This window comes from Nothoprocta perdicaria, unplaced genomic scaffold (genome assembly GCF_003342845.1).
Source record: "Nothoprocta perdicaria isolate Ctin4 unplaced genomic scaffold, notPer1 scaffold_17, whole genome shotgun sequence".
NCBI lineage: Eukaryota > Metazoa > Chordata > Aves > Tinamiformes > Tinamidae > Nothoprocta > Nothoprocta perdicaria.
Window position 1 is genome coordinate 1909315 of NW_020454871.1, and position 27347 is coordinate 1936661.

General features: G+C 36.6%; 1 long non-coding RNA gene across 1 annotated transcript in view; it reads right to left on the bottom strand.

Moving 5' to 3' along the window:
* Positions 1 to 27347, bottom strand: part of LOC112944524 — a 91098-nt gene that overhangs the window by 46232 nt on the left and 17519 nt on the right. The window lies entirely within an intron of this gene.

Genomic DNA, 27347 nt, shown 5'->3' on the forward strand with positions numbered 1-27347 from the left:
GGCTTTCTATTCTTTACCATCTGAGCCTCCTTGTGGAAATTCTTTATGCATCAAACAACCTCTTCTTGCTGAGCTCCAGTATTCCCCTCATATGCCCAAGACAGGTACAGGTTCACCTCTGCTGCTCAAGTCTTGCATCTCTCCCCCAGAAATGAAGGGATGAAAGCAACTTGCTGGCTTAGTTAAACCCATGGCCAAACATCCATCTCTCAAATCCTGCCCTCCTGAAGCCATTCTGATATAGGCTGAAATACGCATTTCACTCATATAAGCACGAGAGCAAGATCCTAGGGGAAACTGTGACCAGAAGACAGAGTCTAATGACCACTGCAATGGGAGTCCAGATAAAACCTTCGGTGGATTTTTTTTAGAAGTTGGAAGAGGCAAAGGAATAAATTGAAGAACTGATGGTGTCAAATAACCTTGAGCAAATAACGTATATTATGGAAGAGGACTTCTGCGATGAAAAGTTCTCCTTGCCTACAGGCTTGAATCCCAGTCARGAATTAGTATATTGTGTATTTTATGTTAAAAATATATATATATACACAGGTACAGCTCCCCCTTCCCCCCCTAGAATTTCCTTTATAACATGTGCCATTTTGAGTATAAAATATATTTAAAACATATACGTCCCCTGCAAACACTGTACAGGTTAAATCTGCTTTTAAAATTACAAATAATAGAGCATTTACAGTACAGGCATTTGAAAAGAATGCTGCATTATACTCACTTAAACCAATTGACTTACAGTTTTGTTAGTGACAAGAGTTTCTTTTTTTTTTTTTTTTTAAACACAGAGTACAATCATACAATCCTTAAAAAAAACACATTATTATTTAAAATATTAAATACTAAGGCCATAGTTCTCTTTACTAAACATAACATCTGTTTCCTGTAGAATAGCAAACTAAAAAGCTTATTTGAGTTTCAGGAATTACATCTGTGCGATCTCAAACACATCAGTTGAGGGAGCTTTTTGTTTCTCCACTCCTGGAGAGCACTTTTTTCATATTTAAAAGTACAGGTAAGAGTACAGGTAAGCCTAGGTTCATTAATTACTACCTGAGCAGCCTTCCTATTCTAAGGCCAGCAGTTCCAACACAAACCTCCCCTTTGCAAGAGCTTAGATGCACATTACCAGTAGCAAGAGCTGCCGCCGCCGCCGCCGCCTCCTCCTCCTCCTCCTCCTCCTCTGCAGCAGCGCACCCAGCAAGAGTCACACTCCAAGTAGCAACTCGGACAAGGCTTCCTTAGCCCCAGGAGCAGAGACCTCCATGTCCTTACACAACTGCTGGCACAACCAGCACATACTCTAGTGAAAAAGAAAGTTCTGGAGAGCCCTTTGCTACTCCCCCAAGTAAGCACCTGAAGCAGCTTAAATCCATTAGCAAACCAAGCATCTGAAGCAGCTTAAAATCCATTAGCGAACCATAGCTCCAACAGGTGTCTTCCTGGTAAGTCCCTTCATTTCACATGCAAACAAGCTCCAGCTGGGAGCTCTAGGGAGTCAGAGCAAAGGCCTGTCCAGCTGATGGTCYTTTAGTGGAAAGAGCCATGAAGCAAGGTCTTGTAAGGGACACGCCACCAAGCCCAACATGSCTGATCTCCCCCTTCACGCACTCTCATTTGCAGTGGAGCAGCTGCCTGAGCTGCATGTGATTTCTTTAATAACCCCTACGTGATTTCTCTGCAGTGAATTTGGTTGCTCTTGTCGCTATGACCTTACCCAGAGAACAACAGTTTTCACAACTACTAAGATTACTGAATATCTGAAACATGTGGATGTGCCTAAATCATCATTATTCAAATATACTCAATAACACACAAGTGACTGGAGTTTATAACGTAGTTCCTGCTGGCTGGGTAACTGCTAATGTTACMTTCATTTACATATTCAGGGCTCTTTGAATTGCAACTAAAGAAGTGGAGCCTCATGTGTGTTCAGGACTCTGAAAGTCTGTTCTTGCATATATAAATCAAAATAACTAGATTTGCTGGCTCTGATTATGGGCAATTGCAAAGCAAGGCCTCTAAGTTACAGACTTTAGCCTCCGATTGCTACTGGCCAAGAGGAGATTCAAACAGTGTGACATGCAACATAAATAAATACATAAATAAACAAATAAATACAATTTGTGAGAGTAAAACCTTTAGAGGACATAACAGTGCAAAAAAATGTACTTGAAAATGTTTACTACATCTACAAATATCTTGCAGCTTGCCATTGCTGATGTGGAAGGTTAGTTGAATTGCTGAGTGCGCTTTTACTGAGGAGAGTATATTCTACACAAGTGACTACAACGTTGTAGCGGCTACACTATTTGCATAACAAGATCATTTTTTAGGATTTCCTCGGAGAAAGAAAAAGAAAGAAACTAAAGCTGTCTCATCAAAATATGAAACTCCCAGTAGGAGAAGAAAGCTTCAGCCTTCCAGATATAAAACATATTACATAGCATTCACACTTGAGYAACTGATAGAATGGTTTAAAGGACAGCCATGCAGTCAGCAGAACAGATAACCTTGTGGGAAAAATATATATGAATTTTTTATCTCTCCAGGTATTATTCATTTGCTGAAACTGGAGAAGCAAAGATCCAGAGCTGCAGACCATTTTGATTACAAAGGAAATGTGATTAGCTCTATGCAGAAAATTTAAATCTAGTCTGTACTTTCTTATGAAGCTTCAAGAGGAAAATCTTTTTTAATAATATAAAATACCAAGATATCCTATTTCAATCAAGGTGTTACTGCAGTCATTCAGAAWTTGTGACAGAGCTTTCTTATTAAAAGTACATGGTCTTTCAATAGATATTGGCAATTCTTCAGGGCCCAATCCTAAGTCAAAAGCTTTTCTGTTCCTCAATAGGTTTGGTATTAGGCCTTTAGTAAACTGAAATGAAACAAAATCCCAGAACACTTAAGCATGTTGCCATTTATCAAACAGCCAACTATAACTGCAGAAGCTTTCAGAGTCACAGGCTTTCTACCATCTCCAGTGAAGCATAAAGCAGGGCCAAATTATAACTCTGACTGTAAAATAGGGGGGAGAAATATGCCATAACACCAGGCGTAATTTGAGCAATAAGAATATTATCTATGATCACACAGGAAAACTAAATAAATTCTCTATAACAATCTCTACAGAGGCTAAATACTTTCTGGTGCCAGATTCTGGAAGTTGTAAAAATAAATTATGTGTTTTTTTCTGCCTTGACATGAATCTTTTAATGAAATTTAGAGAAAAGTCACCATAGAGAAAACAAATAGGAAAAAAAATCTGAAACTCAGATTTTTTTTTATTCCTCATTTTCAAATTTTATTCCTCAATTTCAGAGTTTCAAGAATCATTTTACTTGCTGCTCATATATCTTAAAATTACACTSATTTTCTATTCCTATCTACTGAGGGGTAAGATACCAATCAGCTGGGCTGGACAGTAAGGAATAAGAGAGGAATTCGTGATCAGCAAAGGATCAGCAAAGCTCTCTCCTGTTACTTTTTGTCCTTTGTCAGAAATGACACTAACTGTTCTCAGAAAAAAAGAATAAATGTATATTCAGAAGCATGCACATTAAACTAAATGTATGGAAATTTAGAGACCACTATTTGCACATATCAAAAAAAAAATCATTTGTACAATTGAGGTAATGGGACGGTATCACCTCGTGCAGTCTTTTCATTTTATGGATGTCCATCCAAGACGCGATACGATTGTTTTATTCTCCTTCCCTACGTGTGGACACTCGCTGTTCACCACATTTGAAAGCTATTAGATATCACATTTCATATAGCACCAGGCTGAACAATAAAAGGGATATTATTAACACTAAAGCCAACCATCACATCAAAAGTTACGCAACTAGTCTGCATACTAGTCAAACCACTGAAGTTACAAAGTAACTGTGAAGAAGTATTAAATACAGCTGTAAATACATGTCTCAACACAAAAGGGTTTGTTTCCTTTCCTTGTGCATGTTTTTTTAATCCTTTTGAAATCACAACGTTTACTTAAAAGCATATTAGACTCCTACAACAGCAAGAAACCTTTCCAGCTAAAACCGCTTGAAAAAGTTGACACAAACTTATAGTTTTGATCTGCTCATATTTTATTTTTTATATTAATAAAATATTTAATAAGAGAATGTCACCAATTCTATACACTATACACCCTGGAGAAAATGTTGGAAGCGGCTAGCACTGCATTTCTCTTGTAGAACATTTGGAAGATTAATTAGGCCTGAAACTTTGGATGAAATCCTACCAGATAATTTTTTTCTCCCCACATACTATGATTTCTATATTATGATCAAAGTCCTTCACCATTCTTTAAAGCTAAAGCCTGGGAAAAGTTATTCACTACATCTGAGTTTATGAATCCAAAATAATGATGTCTTTTCTTGTTTTAAAGCCTACTTGATCACTAAGGATTGAAAAGAAACATCAGTGGGCCTTTACTATAAACTTTTGAGAGAAGACACAGAAACTGATAGATCAGATGCTTGATAAATGGCAGATTGCCACAGAGTCATCCATATGGCTCTCCAGATAAAGTCTGAATAAGATGAAAGTTTTTTTTGACTGAAAAGCCTAGTTTCAGATGCTTCCCTCACACCCTGAAATTTGTATTAATAAGGCCTAATTTAGAAGTTTTCTGTGCAAAACACATTCTCACTTGGCTAGAAGACGGGTCAATTATTATCGTAACATTCATCTGCTTCTTTGGTTTGCCAGGCTCTTCGCACTGCAAGAAATGAGCCTGTGATGCTGTGAGCATCAGCTCTTCCTAAGGAAAGTCACAGGCTGGAATCCCGAAAGGTTGACCTCTGCTAGAGAAACACGGTCTCTAGAATTTATGTACTAGATCCATTAGAAAGGCTTTTTCTTTCCTACAATTCTCTGCAAAATGAGCTAATGTCCATTTATTTTAAATATGCCTCAAGATTCCCAACAGTTCAAGTAGTTGGTGAACTATTTTGCCTGATATTATACGTAGGCAGAGTGTAGTAAAGTAGGGTTCTCTTTTAACCATTCAGTGACACTGTACCACAAATGAAATCAGTGAAATGACTGCCTAAGTGTTCACTCCATGGGGAAGAACTGAAGATACTGTCTTCTAGTTCACAGCCTCTTTCCAGTGTATCTAGATATCCCAGAAGTGGACTAAGTAGTAACAACTGCTTACATTTTAGGCACTTCTGGGGGATGAAAAAGGGAGAATGTAGTGCTCTAATTCAAACAAAGAGTTTAAATGTGATTAAATTGTAAAGCAAATGAATGTCACACAGTCCAAGTCATACAGTGACTTGTGACTCAGCCTTTTCATGGTAGAAGAGACCATGGTAGAAAAATTAAGTCTTCGCTACTACTGGTTGACTAAGTTACACTTTTGTCTTGGTATATGCTTTAGATTCAGATAAGGTGTATCAAATATGATTCATCTTTTTAAAAAAATCCAATTATTTTGTTATTAACAAATATAATTTGTTTATTAATCTCTGAAATATGTCAAATGGAGTTTTAATTGAGAAGTAATTGCATTTTGCCTTATACAGTCTTTGATGATTTCATAAGCTTATCATCAATCCTTCGATGATTTCTCACCTGATAAGAAAATAACATATCTAATTAATCATGTTGTGTAATAATAAATGTCCTATTTAGAGGTACAATAATTAGATTTGGGAAATGTTAGGAAAACAAGAAAATTATTCCCCAAGGTAGAAGGAYTGTGGGTTCTACTTGAAAGGAAGATATGGCAGTTTGCAGAGTTGATTAATTAGTTTTCAGAGGATCTCAAAAAGCTTGGTACTTTGAAGTATGTAATCAGTTTGGAAAAAAAAATATCTGTGCTACGAAGATACCTTGTACCAACTTTCAAAATATTATCTGTGGCAAAACACAACATTTGCTTTGCTATATGAAAAACCTGTTTTCACTTTTGGAGACACAGTATGATAAATTTTGGCAAGCTCAGTGATTTCCTATCTGTGATTCATTTGGCAAGGCAGAAATGCTAAACAAGAAGCTTGCCTTGAATTTACATACCCCATCCACACAGTTTCATCTGCAGCAGCTGAGAGGAAAGAAGCTGCTAGCTCCAGAGAAAACTCCTTTTGGACAAGAGTCCATAATGAGGCACCCTTCAAATATGTGGTCATTCTCCACCATATGCGTATTTTTATCATACTTATTAAATGTCCTGAAAAAGTAAAGATGTGTTTGCATCTCATTTTGACACCTGTAGTAGAGACAAATACACCAGTTTAAATGAATGATTTCAAGCTGACAGCCTCAGCAAACTGCAGATCACAGCAACTGTGAGCAATGCAGCTGTGGTCTCATTCTGAAAGCATCACCCTGCCTGAGCACACGTGCAGGCGTCAAGATTGAATGAACTGTTGTTTCTCGAGGGAAGAAAACAAGAATAGAACATTAAATCCTACTAGTCAGGTAAAAGTGAACCTGAAAATCTCTGCAGTACAGACAATGATCAAGTATTTTCCTTTGAAAAGCAAAAACATAATGGAGAAGAGTCACTGGCACTGTGAAATTGTTGAACTTCCATTCCCTTTCTTGAAGACACGATGTGAGCCAACAGAATGCCTCTCCCTGACAAAATGAAACAACAAAACACTAGAAACACATGAAAAAGAGTCTGTTTCTTTCAAAGAAATCTCTGGAAGAGGAACAGGTCATTACAGTAGTTTTCTATCATATGCCTATGGGATATGTCTTTGAGTCAAGAACTGTCTCCGAGTCAGTCAGCTAGCCTGTGATTTGACCTCTTGAGGAGTAATAAAATACAAACAAAATATCAGCTTATTTTTATTTGTAACATGACTTTCCACAGTTACACTTTTTTTCCTTAAAAATAAATATAAGTCATATAGTGATAAACAATAAGAGCTGTGGCCCAAAATTCTCATTTACTGATTTTTTTATTCCCACCTGCCCTTTATAAATATGCTGAGTCTGACCTCTCCCCTGCCCCATCAAAAAAGAACACAATTTTCTTCCTTAGCTCTTTAAATATCAGRCCCATCAGCCTGTCTTGACAAGATCATCCTGCTTCATAATGCAGGAGCTGCCTCTTGTGTGACACAGTCTGCTTCCAGCGGGCTTTCCTGCCTTAACTACATCACTTTTCTTTGCCTCTTCTTGAAATTAAACCTTGCTTAGTAGGAGCTCTCTGGTATATCACCATCAAAATTATTCAAAAGAAAGAATTGTCAGTCTCTTCTAAGTGGCACCCAACAGAAATTTAACACAGCAAACAATTCTGCCATTGAATGGATAAAGGTTTGCAGAGCAAAGTGGATTTTATCAGTTCCATAAGCTCACAGTCCTGGAATCCCAAAATATCACCAGCTACCTCATTTCTACAATTTTCAAGCTTTAGATCTAATCATGTTGTTGAAGAAGTCATAATGCTCTTTTCTTGAACCATTTTAGAAAGAGTAATCCTAAAAGCATTTCCCTCTCAATCACTTCATTTTCAGGAGCCAGCTCCTAAGAAGGACACCTTCATCCACCCATCATTCATTCTCAGTTTCTTCAAAGCTAATTAATTTTAGTGGATTGTAAGCCTGTCAGTCACAAAAGTCCGTATCATCTTTCTTCCGAGGGCTCAAAATTATCCTCCTAAAATGGAGAATATCTTGCCAACAGTATTACCAGGCAGAGTTCCAAAGAATGCTAGAGGCTCCATAGCTATACTATATTTCAAAAGGTATATAGTTCTAAAATTAAACCAAAGGTGGAGGTATGATTATAAAGCATTCTTGTCTGTTCTTTTTATTTCCCCTTTTAAATAATTTCTTAGTCACAAGAAACTTTGTGTGTTATAACTTATCTGGATTCAAAGTCCTAAAATACTTAGGCAATAAACAAAACTAGACTTACCAGGCATCTTTTCAGCAGCATCTGCTTAAGCATACGACATTATCTTTACAGCACCTGCCACAGACATGGTTTATTTGTAAAATATTTCCTCATTTTTTGGTGATTATTTTGTAATCCTTAAAAAAAAAAAAAGGTATTCATGCAACATTCTTTCAGTCAATGTAATTTTCAAATTCCTGCTATATTTTACACCACCAAGTAAACATTTCTTGACTTTCTTCCTCCTGTCACACTTGAGCAGCTGGGTCCTTGATAAATCTGGAGATAAATTAGTTTAGATCTGACAACATTCATCTTGTTTGCTAATTTTAAACTTTTTTTTCTCTCAATTCAGGCATCACTTCATTCAGCTATTCCTGATACTCATTTATTGGCAACTCCAGTAGTCCCTGGCAGCTGGCAGTATGAATTATACCTATTTATCCTAGAAATAGGCCAGCAGTACAAAATTTAAAACCAGCTGAAAAGTCCAAAGACAGAAGTACAGGAGGTGACTGCGAAAGGAAGTGTCATGAAGTGCTCAAATTGCTAGGCAAAAATCCAATTTATGTTACCGTTAGTATAATCTTAATAAACATATTTTCTAACCCTACCAAAAATAAAAATGAGCTCAAAAATTTGCACTGTGCTTGGTTAGTCTTAATGATCATACTATTTAACACCTAGGTCTGTGCTCTACACACCCTTCCTAATAACTTTCTCTCACATTTCATACAACCACATGCAGAGCAGTCACTCATCACCTGAAACTAAGGAAAATTGTTTCTTAAGGCTCAAAGCAGTCCCGCAGTCTCTCTGGCACAGCCTGCCAGTGTGGTAAAGTCTCTCCCGTATGCTGACATTTATTTTAACAATAGATATGGAATAATTCTTGTTTCCTGTCCACTGTCACAAATTTCAAAGCAGAAGGCCATTGATTATTATGGATGTGTAGCATATCTACAAAGGGGGACCCAAAAAAAGGGTCCAAAGAACCAGTTGCTATATATATATATATATATTATATATAAATATATATTATAGATAAAACTATATAATTATTCATTACACTGTATCCAACAACAACAAAAAAATCTAGTTTATGAAAGCTGGCTTCTTCTTGATGAATGCTGAATCTGAATATAATAAATAGGCATCGTAACCGACACATTTTTCTTAATAAATACGAGTCAGGGCCAAGTCTCCCTGGCATATGTTTACGCTATATATTGCRGGCAGATGTAAGCACACTCTGCTTGCTCTCTGAGCCCCCAAAAAAGCTATATAACTGCAATGGCATGATGTGATGCCTACATTAATAAACCCTGCTGAGAGGCAGCTTTATTTGCGCAGACTTGCTGCTGTGCTAACACAGTTGCACAGTTTTCCTTTAGCTCAGAGCTCACATAGAATAATCCCAAATGTATGGTATAAAGATACCAATGGTTTAAATCCAGCAGAAAAAAATCTCCACATTTTTATACCCATGTTATAATACTACTTGCAGCCAGCTTGCTGATGTTGCAGGTATAATTCCACCAACCAAACTGCTATTTATACTGAGATGACATAGTATGTAGGAAACATAATGATAGGAGCTATGCCCTTGTATTAAAGCACATCTGCCTGCAGGTTTGATCTTGCTGCAATTTATCATCAATGTATTATTTTATTCCCACTTATTATGAAAAGAAAGTCACTGTCATTTCAACATAGCACTGTGAAAAGAAACATATTTAATACTCACACAAACATTATGATAAGCCAAAAAATATATTACAGAAGACTAAAATAAACTTCAACTACACATTCCTTGTCTTACGATGCAAGCATTGATACTAATGTATTAATAACAAATATATTTTTTTCATTATTGTGCACCACTGCCAGAGTTTGCAAAAAAATGTATGTTGGTGTTTCTAGAATGTCCATTCCAGTGGGAGATCATCAGAGATTATCAAGCATAGTGTGGAAAGAATGTCTTCTTCAGCTTTATTTCATATATATGTGCAAAAATGGAGAAGCACATGCAAATCTATGCATCTGAACTGAGGCATATATATGTATTATTTTATCTGGGAGAAAAAAAAAATCAAAGAAACAAACAAAAACAAACAAACAAAAAAAGAGCAAATCCCAAACCCCACATAGTACACCTCATTCTGCATAAGGACAAATTTCCACAGCCATATGTAGGCACTACAGTATTTTTATTTCCTAAAAGGGAAATCAGCTAATACCTTTTTCCTCCAAACTATCTAACAAATAAACAGGTTAGAGGTTTTTTGTTTGTTTGTTTGTTTGTTTGTTTGTTTCATTTTTTCCTTTTTTTGCAGAGAGGAATCTTTCTGATGCACTCTTTAGTAAAAACTAGGGGCCTATAAGACTCCATGTAGATATTATAGATTCATTGTCAGTCTTTTAAAACAAACTCGAAACCTTAAAAAGGAGTGAGGAGGAGGAACAAAAGTTACCTCTCAAGTATACTGTTATAAGGCAGTGCAATCTTATTTTATCCTTCTTATCCCCAAGTCCTTCAGAAACATTTAGTGTGTGCATTAACAGTCTCACTGGATAAAGAAATGCTAGTCTAGCTCTAATATAGAATCTGACACACTACAACACATACACTAATACACTACACCATAGACTATATCACATTGATTTAGACAATCATTCATCATGAACTAATTAAAAACATCCTCTTAAGTTTAATTATGGGTCTCTAATGATATTACATGAAGACAATGCCTTTCTCGAGGAGTTTACAAGTGCCTTTTTGCCAACAGATAGCTGTCATCCACTTGGTGGTTTCAGCTTTCTTTCAAAATTATGCTGGAAGAAGCACTTCTGAAAAGCCTCGAGAAAAAAATAAAAGCAGTGAACATCTGCTGATATTGATTCTTGCGAATCTGAAACTTTATGAAACCATAGATGGGATGCATTTGACAAGCATTTTTCTGGAACAGTTTCAGATTTAAGCAAACAACATCTGTTAATATTGATTTTTGGGTTACACTGAAAATTTCAGAAGAATTAAAATCAGTGGGTGATTGAAAAGCATTCCATACATGTTAGAGGATCAAATATAAAGCAGCAGCTTAAAGAGCCTGTTTCCCTCTAGCTTTATTAATAACCTGCAAACCATTCCCCTCTAGAAAAAAAATAAACTGAAGAAATGTGAGCAATTTTTTTCTTTTTTTTTAAATTAACAGAGTAAAAGATCAGAGAATATAATTACTGTATATGAAAGCTGGTGAAAATATCTGATGCAACATTTTTCAGTTCTCATAAGCTGACATAAATATTTACAAAGCTACATTATCCTAAAAAAAATAATTAAAATCTATAGAAGAGAAATCATCATGATGGTTGAAGATGGTTTCCTGTTTGGAAAGCCTTCTTGCAAGAACAAAAAAAACCCCTGTTATTTCTCCAATAGCCTTTAGCTTGTGAACCATTAAGAAAACAAGGTAATAAATTAACAAATTATAATAGTAGGCTCTTAAACTCTATTTGTAATATCTTTGAATACCTTGAGCATCAGTAAACTAGGAAAGGTATCTGTATGTTYGAACTTTACCTTTTTTTAGTGACATTTTCCTGTAAGAATGAATTTATAGAGAAGTAATCAATTTACTCACCACTGATTTACTAATTGATTCAGTAGAACTAAAATACMGTTACTGAAAGATCAACAAGAATTGTTGATATATTTTTATAGTGCTAAGAAGATTTTATAGTGCTTACATTAGCTACAGTTCTCCTGCAGTAATTRGGCATTCATGTATACAATATYCAGTGTTAATATCATATTAAGCAGKATGGAATGGCAAATGTTATAGGAAATGCATTAATCTTGTACAATTAATGAAAATATTTTACAATAGAATGTAGTTTTACTATCATCGTTTCCTGATGCAACTGGACTTGCTGATTATTAAACAAACTGCTTTTYCTGACTCAGGTAGCAGTTGCAAGGAAAAACGTACCCTTCTGCCAAACTCGTACATCTCTTCCAGCCATAGACTGAGCCTGGCGACGAGCAGATAATGGTGCTAATGAATCATCTTCAGTTAGAGGTCGTACAACTTCACTCACACTCCCAGGTTTTGGCAAAAATCATTTCAGTGCTACCAGCTGTCTGAAAATAAGTCATGTATTCACTGAAATTACTGCAGAGAAGAAAGTATTTACTTTTATAAATTCACTCTAGCAGTCAAGTTTTTGCTGCTGCCCTGTCCTACAGAAATTCTGTTTGCACTTGAGAGATTTCTTGCAAATCTCAACCATATGGAGGTAGCAGTCAGTTCTATTTATCTCTCACACCATATGAAGTACCGCCAGCTAGCCCAGTATCTTGCTGGTAAATCTAAGCATGACATGGGTAATGTTAGTAGTCAAAGGGAAACGCTTGACAGCACTGTGGGCTTCGTTCAGTGGAGAACATCTGTTCCCAAATCACCAAAGAAACTACCATGAAGAAATTCAGGATTCCTTGTTGATGCTGATAGCCATAGAGGACAGACTACCACACATAATTGCTATGTGTGTCCACATACAGACAGATATATGTTGACTATCTGCATCTTGTTATGTTGCACAGGGTCCCTCATCCTTTGATAGTCATACTATCAGTGACTGATAAGTTCATTATCTTTTAAAACGTCATTATTCTTACTTCTTTTGTCCAAAACAACAAATGTGGATTTTTTATTTTTTAAGTAAATCACAGCCAGTACCGAATGTCTTATCTGTCCTTGACTCTTCTGCTCCTCAGGGTCAAGGAAGCTGCTTGTTCCCTTCCTGGAGGACATGGCCCTTCCTAGGCAGCTGGGCAGCAAGGACAAAGTGGAGAACACCTTCCTTTTGGATGGCAAAGCTCACCACTCTGAAAATCTACTGTAAAAACAAGCTTCAATTCTTGGTATGCTACAAAGAGATTAATACAAGGAACTACTTGACATTTACATGAGGAAAAATATATTTGAAATAAATGCATATTCTAAAGAAGCAATTTCCTTCCAATAGATGAAATAAAATTACAAAAGGCTCATTTTTAAGAAAAAAGAAGAATGAAAGTCCTGTTTTGAACTCTGGAAGATGCAGAGATAAARCAGTAAAAGAACATGATGTGAAATCTAAGAGGAATAAAGCATAAAACTCAGTTGGAAATGATTTCACAGTTGATGTCCAGTTTAGAGTAGCTCTGGCCCCAGCCCAGAACACTTCTGAGGATCCAAATCAGAGTCAACAACAACCAGCACCACTGAGGCTGGCACCAACCATTCTTCCACTCTTCAGGCATCCCTTCAATCGATAACCAGACAGCAGTCCTGTTTTATAAACATACTTTCACAACACAAACATTGCTCAAGGGGCACTCTCCAAATTACATGTTTTATTGAATGATTTAGCACAAAAACAGTAGCCCACAAAAGAAAAGCACATACAAAAATAACTCAAAGAGACCAGAAATATCCAAAAGAAACTACAGATTATTAGGCAGAAAATTCGTGGTCCCTGACCAAAGCACAATCCACTGCAACATCTTATATATATATATATATATATATATATATATATACACACTTTCAAATAATAAGAGCACTCCATGAGATTACAATTCATACCTTCCTTCTCATACTTGCTTCCAAGGACATCAACCTATTTCTTTAAACACTTGAAAGATTGAAAGTTACAGAAAACAAAGGCATTGCCTGTATCTTTTYAAAAACCTCTTGTATTCATTAATACAATTTGTAATGAGGAATTTAATGCTAATTTTTAAATTTGAATTAGGATTGCATGTTTAAGCCAAAATTCATGGGAATGGAAGTTGACCTACAGAATATGGCATTCTTTGTTTATATTGTGGTGCCTCTTTTGTGCGTGTACATCTTTTCTCAGAAGAAAATTTGGTCAAACTGAAGCGAAAAAGGATGCTTATTTACTTAAATCACTTCAATATAGTTAATTACATTTGTTTAGTCTTTTATAGAAATGAATAAAAGAGTGTCATCTAAAAACAGGACATCAAACTGTTTTGTGTACTTCATATTGAAGAGATTGCATCTAGCTTGAGAATAGTGAAGCCTTATTTTACAACGCTTCTTAGAGAGTATTTTAAACACTTCTTGTCACTACTTTTATGTTTCCAAGCTACTCAAAGAGATTAAATAAGACATTGAGTAGCTAGYACAAACTTTAACATCAGCACAGGGCATTTACACCCATTTGCCTCTTCTAAAAGCATGCAAAAAATTGTTTTTCTCTTAGGCATAGTTGAAAGCTGTTTACAGAGAAATGTTTTTCTTTTTATAAATACTAGAATACAGGCTGCAATAAGTCATATATCCAATTCATACTGTTCTAAGCAGCTCAAACATGCGTGTATTTGAAAAGCTTTCTAAATCACTAATTAATCTGATATACAACATTGCTTTTTAAAAAAACTATTCTGCAGCCAAAATTCATACGTACATTGTTTGGYCTGCTGTCAAACTTGTGCAAAATTGGCCAGACTCCACCCTCCACACTGCTCCCAAAATGAAGTCTTTTGGCACTGTGTAACGTTTAACCAGATGATTTACCAGATGATTTTTTTTTTATTGAACTCATCTCTTATTCTTTTAATGATGAAACACATTTAAAATTGTAGCATGAGGCTGCCGTCTATCAACTAACATATTATCCACATACAGAGAGCAAAATACGATGGAGCAACAGGCAAAGAAAGAATCTGTAGAGGTAGTTTCCGGTAGTTTCTATTGTACAATGATGAAAAAAAGAAAAGTCCAAAAGGAAAAAGAGGTCCAATGATGAGGTAGGAATACAAGATTTTCTACATTTAGATTTCATTATGTAGTTTACTGTCATACTATCTTAAACAGCACACTATTAAGTATGATACTTATGAATGAATAAATAAAAAAAAATAAGATGTCCTTTGCTGGTTTATAATTGCTTTACAAGCAGTAATTAATGATGAAATTTTGCAACAGCTTTCCTATTGCTATCAGTGAGGATACTGAATACAATGTGAATGAAGTAGAAGCAGCTGGTTAGAAAATGAGAGTTTTTCTAACAACATTCTGATTTGTTTAAACAACTTTAATTCTATATATTAAGCAGTATATATATTTATTAGATACTTATTTGGTTTATCCAGGCAGATAACTGTGGAACTGGGGCCTTAACCATCTGTATTTTGAGCTCTTAACAGATGATGTTCTGGATTGAAGTCTCACGGCACTGACAAGAGGGGACACTGTTTCCCTTCTTGGGCAAGGTTAAGGGACTTCAGTGTAGTTTCATGACAGAGGAACATAAAGGGAAGCTCCAGCACAACTCCTGAGGTCTGCCCTGTCCTGTCCTCTCCCATTTCTCTCGCAGAAAGGAAGAAAAGTCCTCCTTTCAGGCAGGGAAAATCCAAAGCAGTGTTGCGGGTGGGTGCTCTGGGTTGCACTGCGAACATCAAACCTCTTTTCCGGAGGGCTGCTCCACCAGAAAAAGAGGCAGAGCCGCACAACATGAAAAGACATCATAATATTAAAGGCAAATACAGTTTCTGAAATAAGACTTATTTTGTGATCCCACTTCCCATGAGAAGAGCTAGAACATTTCTAGAGCTCTGAACCTCTGGGCCTTGCAACTGCTGATCTCCATTTGAATCAGCTCTATAGAAGAGCTTAGTAACTGCTAAGCTTGAAATAGTTAATGAAATAGTAACAACTTAGAAAAATCAAGGGAAAAGTACTGGCAGTAAAAAATGTAAAGGATCATCTTTTGACAGTTTTGGAATAAAACGTTTCAATTCTTTTATTACTAGCCTATTTTATGTGATTTACTTGGCCTGAACAGTATAACCAAATACAAGAGAGAAGCACTATCACAATGATTGCTACTATTATTTTTTAATTTAAGATTTTTATTAACTAAACCAAAATCTCTTTCGCTTTATCAATCAGAAACTTTCTGAGTTAGTGAATTTGTCCTACCTGGTTTGAAGACATGTGTGGATAACTCAGAAATTTTCCCTCGACAGAATTGCTGTCCTTCGCACAGTTTTACCCACAAGTTAAGCAGGAGAAATTCAGCTGGCATTTAGATTCAAACTGAGGCCTTTGTGTTAACTGTCACTGAGATTAATACTCCCTGTCGCGGGTATCTTGGTAGCTGGCGGTTAGATTTATATAGGGGGCTTAATGAAGATAGACACTGTGTGTAAGTGCTCCCGGACGCTGTTCCCCCTGCCCCTCTCCTGAGTTTTTCTCAGGATTGGGGTTTGGGTGCAAGCTCTTCCTATCATTCTAGGGAAACATGATCTTGACCAAACCAAGGAGACTGATTCCATCATATGTTTTCATTATAAGGTCTGTTTTACAGTACTAGCTACTTTTCTAGGAGGTGTTTCAATTGAAAATTCCTTTTGAATAACTATGTCCTTTAATTCCCATCTCCATATTAGTGTGGTAATTTTAGCATCATCATCTCAAGCCCATTAAAGATGCAGTATTAAGTGATCACAATTTGAACACCAGGGCATCAGTCACACTATTTTTCTTTGACATCTTCCTTCATTTTTGACTGATTTACAAGCTTGCTTAACTTCCATTTTTATTTTGGTAAATGACCATTTGCATCTCTTTAGCACAAACCAAGGAACAAATGAAATCATTGAACAAATGAAAACATGAATATGCAAGCAAAGCAGCAGGTTCATTAAGAAGCAATGCTAATAGAAAAAAAGATAAACAATTACTATCAACAAAATACAGAGTAGCTCAAGTAAAAGCTTTTGTTGTAACTAGGTGACGAAAAGCACAATATTCACACAAATTCCCAGTGTCTTAACAGTTTTTCCATTCAAGAATATAAAAATTTAGTCATTATGTTTGAATAAACCCCAAATTTGAGAGAACATGAAAGAAATCCTACCTTTATATCTGTGYGATATAATATAATTGGCATATCCTATCAATCTTCTTTAATTAAAAGCTCAGTGAACCAGGTCAGGATAAACCAAGTAGGGAGGAAAAAAAGTGATAACTTCAAAAAAGATTAAATAATTAAAAGAGGCATTCCCTCTAYAAAATGGAGTAACTCATCTAGTCAGCATGATTCCAGGAACAGCYTGCATGTCACAACCAACAAAATGGATGAAAAAAACAGTGTTACTGACTCCTAGGATTTTAGGTCTAAAGCCCAACAAAACTGTCATCAAGATCTGTGGTTTCTCATCAAAAAGGTCTGTGGAGAGGACTGTCTTTCGGAGTGGGCTGATCATCTGTGGAATTAAGTCTTTTCTTTCTATTCTATTTCTTTTCTTGCCATACTCTTACTATAACTCCTAGTATGGCTGTAACTCCACAGTTGGCAAGCCAAGTGTATCAACTAAATCATTCATTATCTAACAAACCCAGCAATGTACAACAGTAATTAATTCCCTGCTGAATGTTTTAAGTAGGAGAGGAACATGTGGAGCTATTTTTTTTTAAATAAAAGAGCTAATCTTTTATTTCAAATATTGATTCACTCACCAAGCCCTGACTGTAAGTAAATACAGTCATGTAGAAATKGTCACCATTATCCATACATCACCTGTAATTCTTCAAGAAAATGTAATACATATTTACTAGCAACAAGGCAAGAATATAATCAGATGAGAAAATCTGGGTTTTGTGTAACTGATCTCAGGCAATGAAGACTTTATGCAACACAAACATTAAGAGTGATCAAAACTGCTATTGAAATTTTCCTAAAAGGTCCTTCATGTCAGTCATGAAAATGAGTTTTAAGATTTTCATATTTGAATATTTTGCTATTTGAATATTCACTTATAATTTATCATGTTCATGTAAATGCATCATTAATGAAAGGAATCTCAACTGAAATCTATAATTACCAACAGAAAACAATATATTGGGTTATTTTTATTTTAAAAAGATCAACATAAGACTTCTATTAATTAAAAGTGAGCATCTTTAAACGTGCACAAGGTGAGTATTATGGGCTTCACCACCTACCAGGGAGTTTCAGAGGAGTAAGACCTTACATAGCCTCTCAGCTATCTTTTCTGCCAGTGTTTATTGTCAAAGAGAGTCTTTTATGATTTAATCTCAGTCTCTCCCTCTCAATAACACATCAAAATCAAACACACATGCCTTTTTTTTTTTTTTTTTTTGAACTGCAATTTTTTTAACATGAGAACCCAAACTGATTTGAAGACAGTGCTCTCTCTCTAAACTGCCTATTTGGTATGCAGCCCTACTCATGTTCATTTTATACAGACAAATAAATTCTGTGTTTGATTGCTGTGGAATTGCACACACCAAAGCATGTGTGTGGATGTAGATACTGGAAGGGGATGCATGAAAACAGGAGATACTAGGCTACATGTTTTCCTTCGTTATCAAAGATGGCTCAGCATGATGAACTGCTCTATTTCCAACCAGAGCACTGGGGTTCACTGGAAGATGGCTTTGAAGATACGTTACAAAAAATAACACTGTTGTGTTTTTAATTTTTCAAAGGTCATTCCCTCTAGAAATAGGTGTGCTTCTATAAATGATAAATAGTTCCTAATGATGAACAGCCAGATAGGAGCAGCCAGCTGGCTTATTGATATTCAATGCTGAGTCAAAAGACAGCTTCCTAACAAAGGGAAAGGAATTCATTGCCTGAGTATGACTGGGGTCGACTGCTAAAACACACTTCAAAGGACACCCTGCATACAGAAAGGAACTGTTTAATTAAGAGCTTCAAGAAGACTGACCATTTGCATACTGAACAAACAACAGAGTTATCTCTGTTCTGATCAAAGGCATCTGGATCTGAATGGTCAGAGATTATGTATTACTATGTCAATCAGTTACGGATTAATGCAAAAGTTTGAGTTGGAAATACTGGACACTTGCTTATAGAAACCTATTTCCTTAATCAGACGAAAAGAGATTTTTTACTATATTGTCCTAGCAATAATTTGGCACAGATATGGTTCTAATGTAAGAGCAAATCCTTTCTAATCAAAGCCATGCGTGCCAAAAGAGTATTAGTAAAAAATGGTGGGTTTTTTTTTCCTTCTGTACTATATATACATTCTACAATAATACAGACTAGAGAAGAGACTAGGTCAATGTGCACTGATAAATTCTCCCCTTTATTCTTGTTGAATTATTATTTTCCATTTTATTTTTGTATTATACCACATAAGGTCTCAATATCTGAACCTGGCTTCTGAAGCATTATTTGTCCCATGTTTTTTCTAAAATCTGAGGTAAATGCTGAGAATTAGTTTCATATTTACAAGTTTTGAAAGGTACGTGTGTGACTGCTGCAATTAAGGTACCATTTCATACAAATAACTGCAAAAAAAAGTAATCAGGCTCTTAGTGATTTGAAGAATGACATGCCAGTTCAAGATTTCATTTCGTACTTATTTCTAACCATTAGAAAAAAAGATTTGGAACAATATAAGCTGAATGCTTAATAACCTCAGGAATCTGAGCCAAAATGGTTAGCAAAGAAGCCCTCTAAAGAAGAACTTGTGCCATTTGCAACAATGGCACAGCAATGCCAGCCTCACTTTAATATATTTCATGTTTAGTTACACAGCCAACATCATACACCTTTTCTATATATTATTATCATCATATTTCAAAGCATTTTACAATGTGTACTCTCATCAGCCATCAAAAACAGAAACGTAACTGTTCATTAGTACTAACTACTATGTTTATACAGGGCTTGGGCATTAGAATTTCCTCTGAAAGGCATTTGTCCCTACCCTATTATTTCTGCCATTCCCAGGAAACACAGTACCACAGAATCACAGAATGGCTGAGGTTGGAAGGGGCTTCTAGAGACCATCTAGTCCAACCCCCTGCTCCAGCAGGGACATCCAGAGCACAGGGCACCCAGCYGCATCCAGGCGGGTTTGGGAGATCTCCAGGAGATCTCCCAAGGAGGAAGAGACTCCACAAGGAGACTCCACAACCTCTCTGTGCAGCCAGTGCCAGGGCTCTGTTACCCTCACAGYGAAGAAGTTCTTCATCACATGAAGATGGACCGACTAGGTTTCAACTTACACCCATTACTTCTTGTCCTATCACTGGCCACCACTGACAAGAGTTTGGCACCATCCTCCCTACATTCTCCCCTCACATATTTACACATGTTGATCAGATCTCCTCTCAGTCTTTTCTTCTCCAGGCTAARCAGGCCCCACTCRCTTAGTCTTTCTTAAAACTATAGATGCTTCAGTCCCTTCATCATGTTTGTCACTCTACACTGGACTCTCTCCAGAAGCTCCATGTCTCTCTTGTCCTGGGGAGCCCAGAACTGACCCCAGTGCTCCAGGTTTGGCCTGCCCAGACAGAGCTGAGTKGAGGGGCAGGATCACTTCCCTGACCTGCTGGCAACATCCTTCTGATGCGGCCAGGAGCCCATTGGCCTCCTTGGCCACGAGGGTACTGCTGCCTCATGGTTAACTTGGTTTCAACTAGGAGTCCCAGGTCTCTCTCTGGGGAGCTGCTCTCCAGCAGRTCAGCCCCCAATCTGTGCTTGTGCCTGGGGTTATTCCTCCCCAGGTGCAGGACCCTGCACTTGTCCTTGTTGAACCTCATGAGGTTCCTCTCTGCCCAACTCTCCAGCCTGTCCAGGTCCCTCTGAATGGCAGCACAGCTCTCTGGAGTGTCGGCCACTCCACCCAGCTTGGTATCAAATGATCCTGTATATGTATGATCCTATATACTGTTAAAATAATCAAGGCAATGTTTTTGGCACAGCTCARCTTGCACTCCGGTATACACTCTTGCTAAGCATGAGCTGGGGTGTTCGTGATGAACCTCAAAGGTAATTCAGCGCAACCACCCTGCTTGTGCAGGCAGGAGGCTTTATTAGCAAAGGGTTCATTTCTGCCAACTGGCCCCAGTGCCTGGTAAACTTCCCAGGCATGTTTAATTTACCAGTGTCAATGTAGCCCATTAGACCAAGAATTAATTAAACATTTTGGCTATTCTATGCATTCATGCACTGCAGTGACAAGAAATAAGCTGGATGGACTGGATGGAGGAAAAAAACAAAACAAACACCCCCCCCCCCTCCATATTAGACATTTCAAAATCTCGGAAGAATGAAATGAAAACTCAGAAACATGTTGCACACTAGGGTAACATTACCTATTTAGAAACTTATGCTTTTAATTGGAGATTTCTATAACATTTTAAGTTTTGCCTAAAAGGTAATTCGATCATCACTGTCAATCARATCTACTGTATTTCCTCTTACAAATGAAATTTAAAAGTGTTAGATACTTCACCTCTTGTGAGGTGCTAGATTTTCACAATAGGAAAAAAAAAAACCTAACAAGTAAATGGCCACTCTCTTGTTCTGACAATCCTTATTAGAGCTTTATTTGAATTGTTTGGGGAGGAAAGCTTGTATCCATCATTGCTTTGTTTTGCTACAGTTTTACAGTTTTTCCAGTAATATCAAGTTTGTCAGACATTTTCACAATTTTGGAAGATGCAAACCTAAGTGAAATCTTAAGTTTACCTACTAAAGTGCACTGGTTTTAGCTAGACTCCATCTAATCATCTCTCTGCTTGAGGCAATTCAGCCCAGCACTTCAGCCCCTTCACCTCCCAGGCACCAGGCTACATGAAAGAGAAAATAGTGGCATGTTATGAAAATCTCTCTTGGAAGTTAGTTATAGAAAGATTAAATAGAATACAGARAGAAGCTCGTCAGCTTTGAATTCCAGTGCCCCCTTCCCACATGAATATCCAAACCACCAACACTGCCATTCTCTCACTATTTTAATACAAACCCAAACAGACCTACCCGATACTAACCGTTGAATAACATAAAACATAAAACTCACTGATTATAAAATGCTATGGAAAGGAGGAATGCAACTGCCTAATCTCATTACATCGTAGGAACTAAATCAAAWTCTCTGATTTTCTAACTGAGTACCCTAACTACTGAACTATTTGATGAGAGAGGAATATCTTTCTGCTTGGCAGCTTTCTGAATATAGCTTTTTATTTCCTTTGATTTTCTTACAAGTACTTAAAAATATAACAATCCATTAAAGGACTAATGAAACATTTGCTTTAATAAAAACATACTACAGCTATTTAGGAAACAAGAAATATATTAAAAATAAACAATTATTTATAAAGTTCTAGTTAGGAAAGATATTATGCTAAGATATAAACGTCTCCCAAAAACTACCCTCACCCCCCAAAAAAAGAAAAATGCAAACCAGAAGAGCAGAAATTTGTGACGTATATTAACAATATTTTTAAAATAAAAGATCATTTCTTTATTATTTTAATCTAGCTGAATGTACTATCAGTAAGTGGCAGATCTCCAAATCTCCTTCTGTCTTATAGTGAATGACTGCCTTGTATCGATCTGAACGGATCAAAAGCAAAGAGAATGTCTTGAAGACAGAGACAGAAGCGAGGAGGAGCTAACACATGCTTTTAGATGCACACATGTAGCCCAAAGAGACTCCCAGCACTCAAAGTACAGATTCTGCTTGATCATTCTTATAATTCAGTTTTAAAATTGTACAAGGACATGCTTATAAAATCACCTAAAGTGACAGAAGAATCAAACTTCTTCTCAAAACAGTAGGAAAGGCAGAAGCTAAGGGAAGTTAACTCCAAGGGAAGTTCACTTCTTGACCAACGCAGCTGGAAAACCTCCATAAGATGACAATCACGAAGCACACTTCCTAGCTTTTCCCTTTTGGTTTCGGAGATCATTTATATTTTGCAGGATAGATCCCCAAAATACCTCCTGCTAATGTGTGGTTGTGAATTGAATGAACCCACATCATCTGCTTTGATTCAAATATTGACTCTCTGCACTGTCTGAGTAAACTGTCAGTTGAAYAGCTGCTTTTTTAAATTCATTTCCATCTTCCTCAGTACTAAAAACATCATCAGTTTATTCCTGGGATTTTGATGTTTAAACAGCATTTCAGTTAGACAACACTAATGAACAAAATCAAAAAGATTTATTTACTGATGCCTGAAGAAAATAAAATCCAGCTTTTCAAAGACTGACTTAACAAAATACACTTCATAATATAAGCTGATATGATGCCAAGGAAAATTACCTATACTTGCAAACCTCAAACCACGGAATATAATTAAATTTGAGCACAGAATCAAACGAGTGAAAAAAGAGTTCTTCATCCAACTACAGAAAATGTTTAAAATTTAAAATTGAAAACCACAATAGCCTCCATTAACTTATTTCATATTACGCTTCAACGAARAATTCAAAAGGTCTGCAAAGGATTAAGGGACCACATCTGCTTCCACAGTATTAGGGCTCTTTACAAAAATTGGAACTGCTTTAGCAAGCAAGGCAGACACTTCTCATCTTCCAACGTGAAAGGCAGGTAAAAATGGCTGCTTGAGAAGGAAGGGATTCATCTTCCCTTAAATCTTCTACATAATATATATGACTAATTTTACAAACAAACCTGATTATTTTAATGTATATTATAGGCCGGTTCATCTCATTTGCAAATTAAGCAAGTTAGACCAAGTTAACCTAAGCCACCTTCTTAGGTTCCCAGACTACTCAATCTCTCAAACACCTACCTTAAAATGAGATTAATAGCTGTAGAAGTTCATTTGCTTTTTACAGCGGAAGCCCAGATAGCTATTAAATGGCTCTGGTGAAATAAATTCCCTCTGGTTTGTACAGTGATATATTAAAAAATGAATGAAAAGTAATTTCTAATACCATCCATTTTTTCAGAGTAAACCAGTTATGAGGGAGAGTCATGTCCTTGTCCTAGCTTTGTCTAACTTGAATTAAAACTCTAAATATTGCATCTCATGCATCATATTCACATACATCAATGGGATGCGACACATGCAAGGTTCTTTGACAACCTTTCGTCTTCTTAGAGTTTCCCCTCAAGTTAGCCCAATTCAGTCAGCTGATTCGAATATAAATCTGAGATTTCTTTTCATATTGAAGAAAAGGTCTGTGTGACTTATTCTCACTCGGCCTCTATCCAGCTGCATGGCAGACTCTACCTGCAGAGCTTTGTCTACCTCAGTAAATTATGTCAAGGCAAGGCAAGATGAGAATTTGGAATGCTGTCACTATATCAATATACATCTCAGGCGRGATGTTATTCTCTGATGTGCATTCTTTCTTTCACCATGCATCGCTTTGGAAACAGCTGAAGTTATATTGAATATTGCAGCTATTTCAGAATAAAAATATCCAAATGGGCGCTTTCCAGTGTAGTTACTATAGTAACTGTGAGAGTRGGAAATTAATTCTAGCTCTCTAACAAGAGTCAAGAATAAACACTTTCCATTACATATGCATAACGATAAAACTATGTTAGCTCATATAAAATAATAATTATGAAAATTATTTTTTCATGAAGTGGATTTTTATTTTTAAAAGAGATCTTGAACAAGCAAGCAAAACCAAACTGAAAAATACTCCGTAACAGAGAGCTAACTATGTTAGCAAAAGCACTGGAAAATACAAGTTCTGATCTTGCACAGAAAACATATTTTTGGCACTGCCTTTGCTTTCTTTTTCTCTTCTGTGCCTACAGATTCCAGCAAACCAACAGTGTACCAGGTCTGTAATTTCCTACATGTTGCCACACACAGCTCAATATACATAAAAATACAATTGCTGAAAGACAAAATGAATGAGCTCACTCTCAGCTGGCAAATATTTTGTCAGGTAAGAGTTAGGAGAATGGAACTGCACCATGCAGACACTTCTGCTGGGTACAGTCTCAGTAGCTTTACACTATGTGGTATGTTTAGCACAAACTTCCTGCCTTCTATTTTCCTTTCATTTTTGCTTTGCTGCCTGAGTGCTTCCCCTCTGAAGCAAGGAAAAGGCATCCACATGTACTATCTGCAAATCTTTGCAGCTTAATTGCTTTCATCGAGGGRCTTGTTATTGTTAAATTTAATAGACTTTTGGGTGTCCTCTACTGAGACCTTTAATGTGTTTGGGGCCTTAGAGATCTGCAAAGAAAAATGGAACTTATGGTGAGAAATTCAACGGTTCACTGACCCAGGAAAATCATGCACCTGCTAAAGAACATCTCTCAACATTACACTGCGGTCTTTGGCTCCTCCAGGACCAGGGATGACAGGACTAATTTAAACCTTTCAGTCTTGCTGTGATTACAAAGTGATTCCAGCATGAACATACCTATAGTTGTTTTTAAAACGAAGAATATTGCCTTGTGTGTATTTCTCCTTTCCTAATACACAGAGACATCAGAGTTCTTCACTATCAGTTAGTCTTTAACAATAAAGAAAAAAACTCATACATCATTCTAGGTTAGTAGTTCTGTACTTTAGATTTACAAGGGAGTGTAACATTATTTCTGTTAAGGAACATAATCTATGGATTTGTAGATAGAGTTTAAAAAGACAGATTCAAGACAGTACTATCCTGTAATGAAAGCTGGTTTTGCAGTTTTTGCAGATGCAGCATTCACAAAGTGATGTAAACCCGCACCCAAGAGAGAAATATTTGACTCACATCTTCCAGCAAAAACATGAAAAGCAATATGGATTAGAGCTAAAGCTGTACGAGAATTGACAATAGCATTTTGTACAGGTGTATCCTTGTAAGTGCTCTTTGGAAGAACAATTCGTAAGCAGACTCGCACAAATAAATTTGATAGCTATTTTACAAATATTAAAAAATACTACACAGTATAATGTCATGTATGCTGTTCTTGTCATGCACAGACCAAGCACTGCTCAAAGTGTGGAAATGTGAAAGTGCTATAATTTGTTTACATTATGCTATAAGTAACCAGAACAAGTATCTAATTCTGAACCAGTTTAACTCTGATGGTGATCAAAACACCAAGGGAGCAAGGGCTCCCTTAATGCATTGGAACTGGTAGCCTTTAAAAAAGAGAAAGTACAGCTCGCTTTACTTGTTTTCTCTGCCTGTGGGAAAGCATGTTCCAGGGAGGTTGGCAAACTGCAGAAATTCTGCACTGAGCCTGGGGTTATCCTTTTACCATCAACAAAACTGGTACTGTCAGTGGTGGTCTTTTTTTAAAAAGATAGATCATGCAGTTTTAGAGCTTGACTTTAGGACAACAGCCACCTGCTGAAATACCCTCTTCTCATCTCATTCTGAAAGACCTAGATTTCTTTGTAGATCTTCTACCCATATAACCAGCAAACCCACTTGCTTCCTGGCTTCTGGTATCTGCTGCAGTCTTATTATGAGATGGCACAGCTGTAGTGCCTAATCAAAGCAGAAGATACAGATGTTGTTATAGCTATTCTCCTTCTGAACAAGGATGTGGCTAATGAGCATTAACTAATACTTAGACATCTGCAGCACTTGTTAAAACATGGCATTGCAAAAACGTTCCAGGTGTTCCCCTCTCCAAATCTTACCCTATGCYTAAGTGTAAAGACCTCGCTTTAACCACAGCAAACACCTAGCTCAGTTTGAGGGGAGCTGTTTGCATCTCTAAATGCAGAAAGCAGAGTGTGCTACGGGAAGGTGTTACAGACGAAAGGAAAAGGTGTTAAAAAGAACACCTTGATCCTATCATGTAAGATGACATCAGCATCTCCTGCACAGGAATTCACAGTACAGCTCTGCAGAGTAAGGTCTGATTATGGTGGGTGAAGCATTTTTGAGTGCAATACTTTGATAGACTAGAAAAAAAAAAAAGACAATAAAAAGTTTTAGTAAGTCAAGCTGAGATTCTAATTTAATTACTGCAATGCCATCAAAGCTTTCTTTTTAATCATATGGAATATATGTCATATCATATTCCTATGACAGGATTCATAGTCGGGTTTCATCTTTTATAACCTGAAGCTCAAAGTGTATTTGGATTTTATGATATCTTAATCTGCCCTAAATTGATCAACAAATATTGAAAAATGCATGAAAAAAAATCTTCCTGTGAGATTACCAGGATTTCTAGCCTAATGAAGTTCAGTTAAGCAGCCATTTTTGAAAGCTGATCCATAGCAAATATTTTGAGGTTCATACATTTCTTCGACTCTGTAGTAAACTATTCTGCCTATGTGTCTATATGAATTTAGGAATTACTGAATAACAATACTGAATGAATCATAATGCACCTGTATTCCAAAAAAAGGCGCATTAAAATCTTGGTCTTTAGCCAAATCTTTAGCCAAATAATCAGGTTGTTGTTTATGTAGTGAAATTGAGTTTAAGAGGTTAAAATATTAAAAGTTACTAATGTAACAAAGAGAAAACATGGGTATGGAACGAAGAAAAGAGATTTTTTTCAGAAGAAAGAGGCAGATGGAAAGCTGATGAGGCAAAGCAATGCCAACCTGGGACTTTAGCAAGTCATCCAGGTGGSAAAGCAAAGTGTTAGAGCTTAATTCCACACGATACTGAGCAATTCTTGAGATTTTATGTTCCCC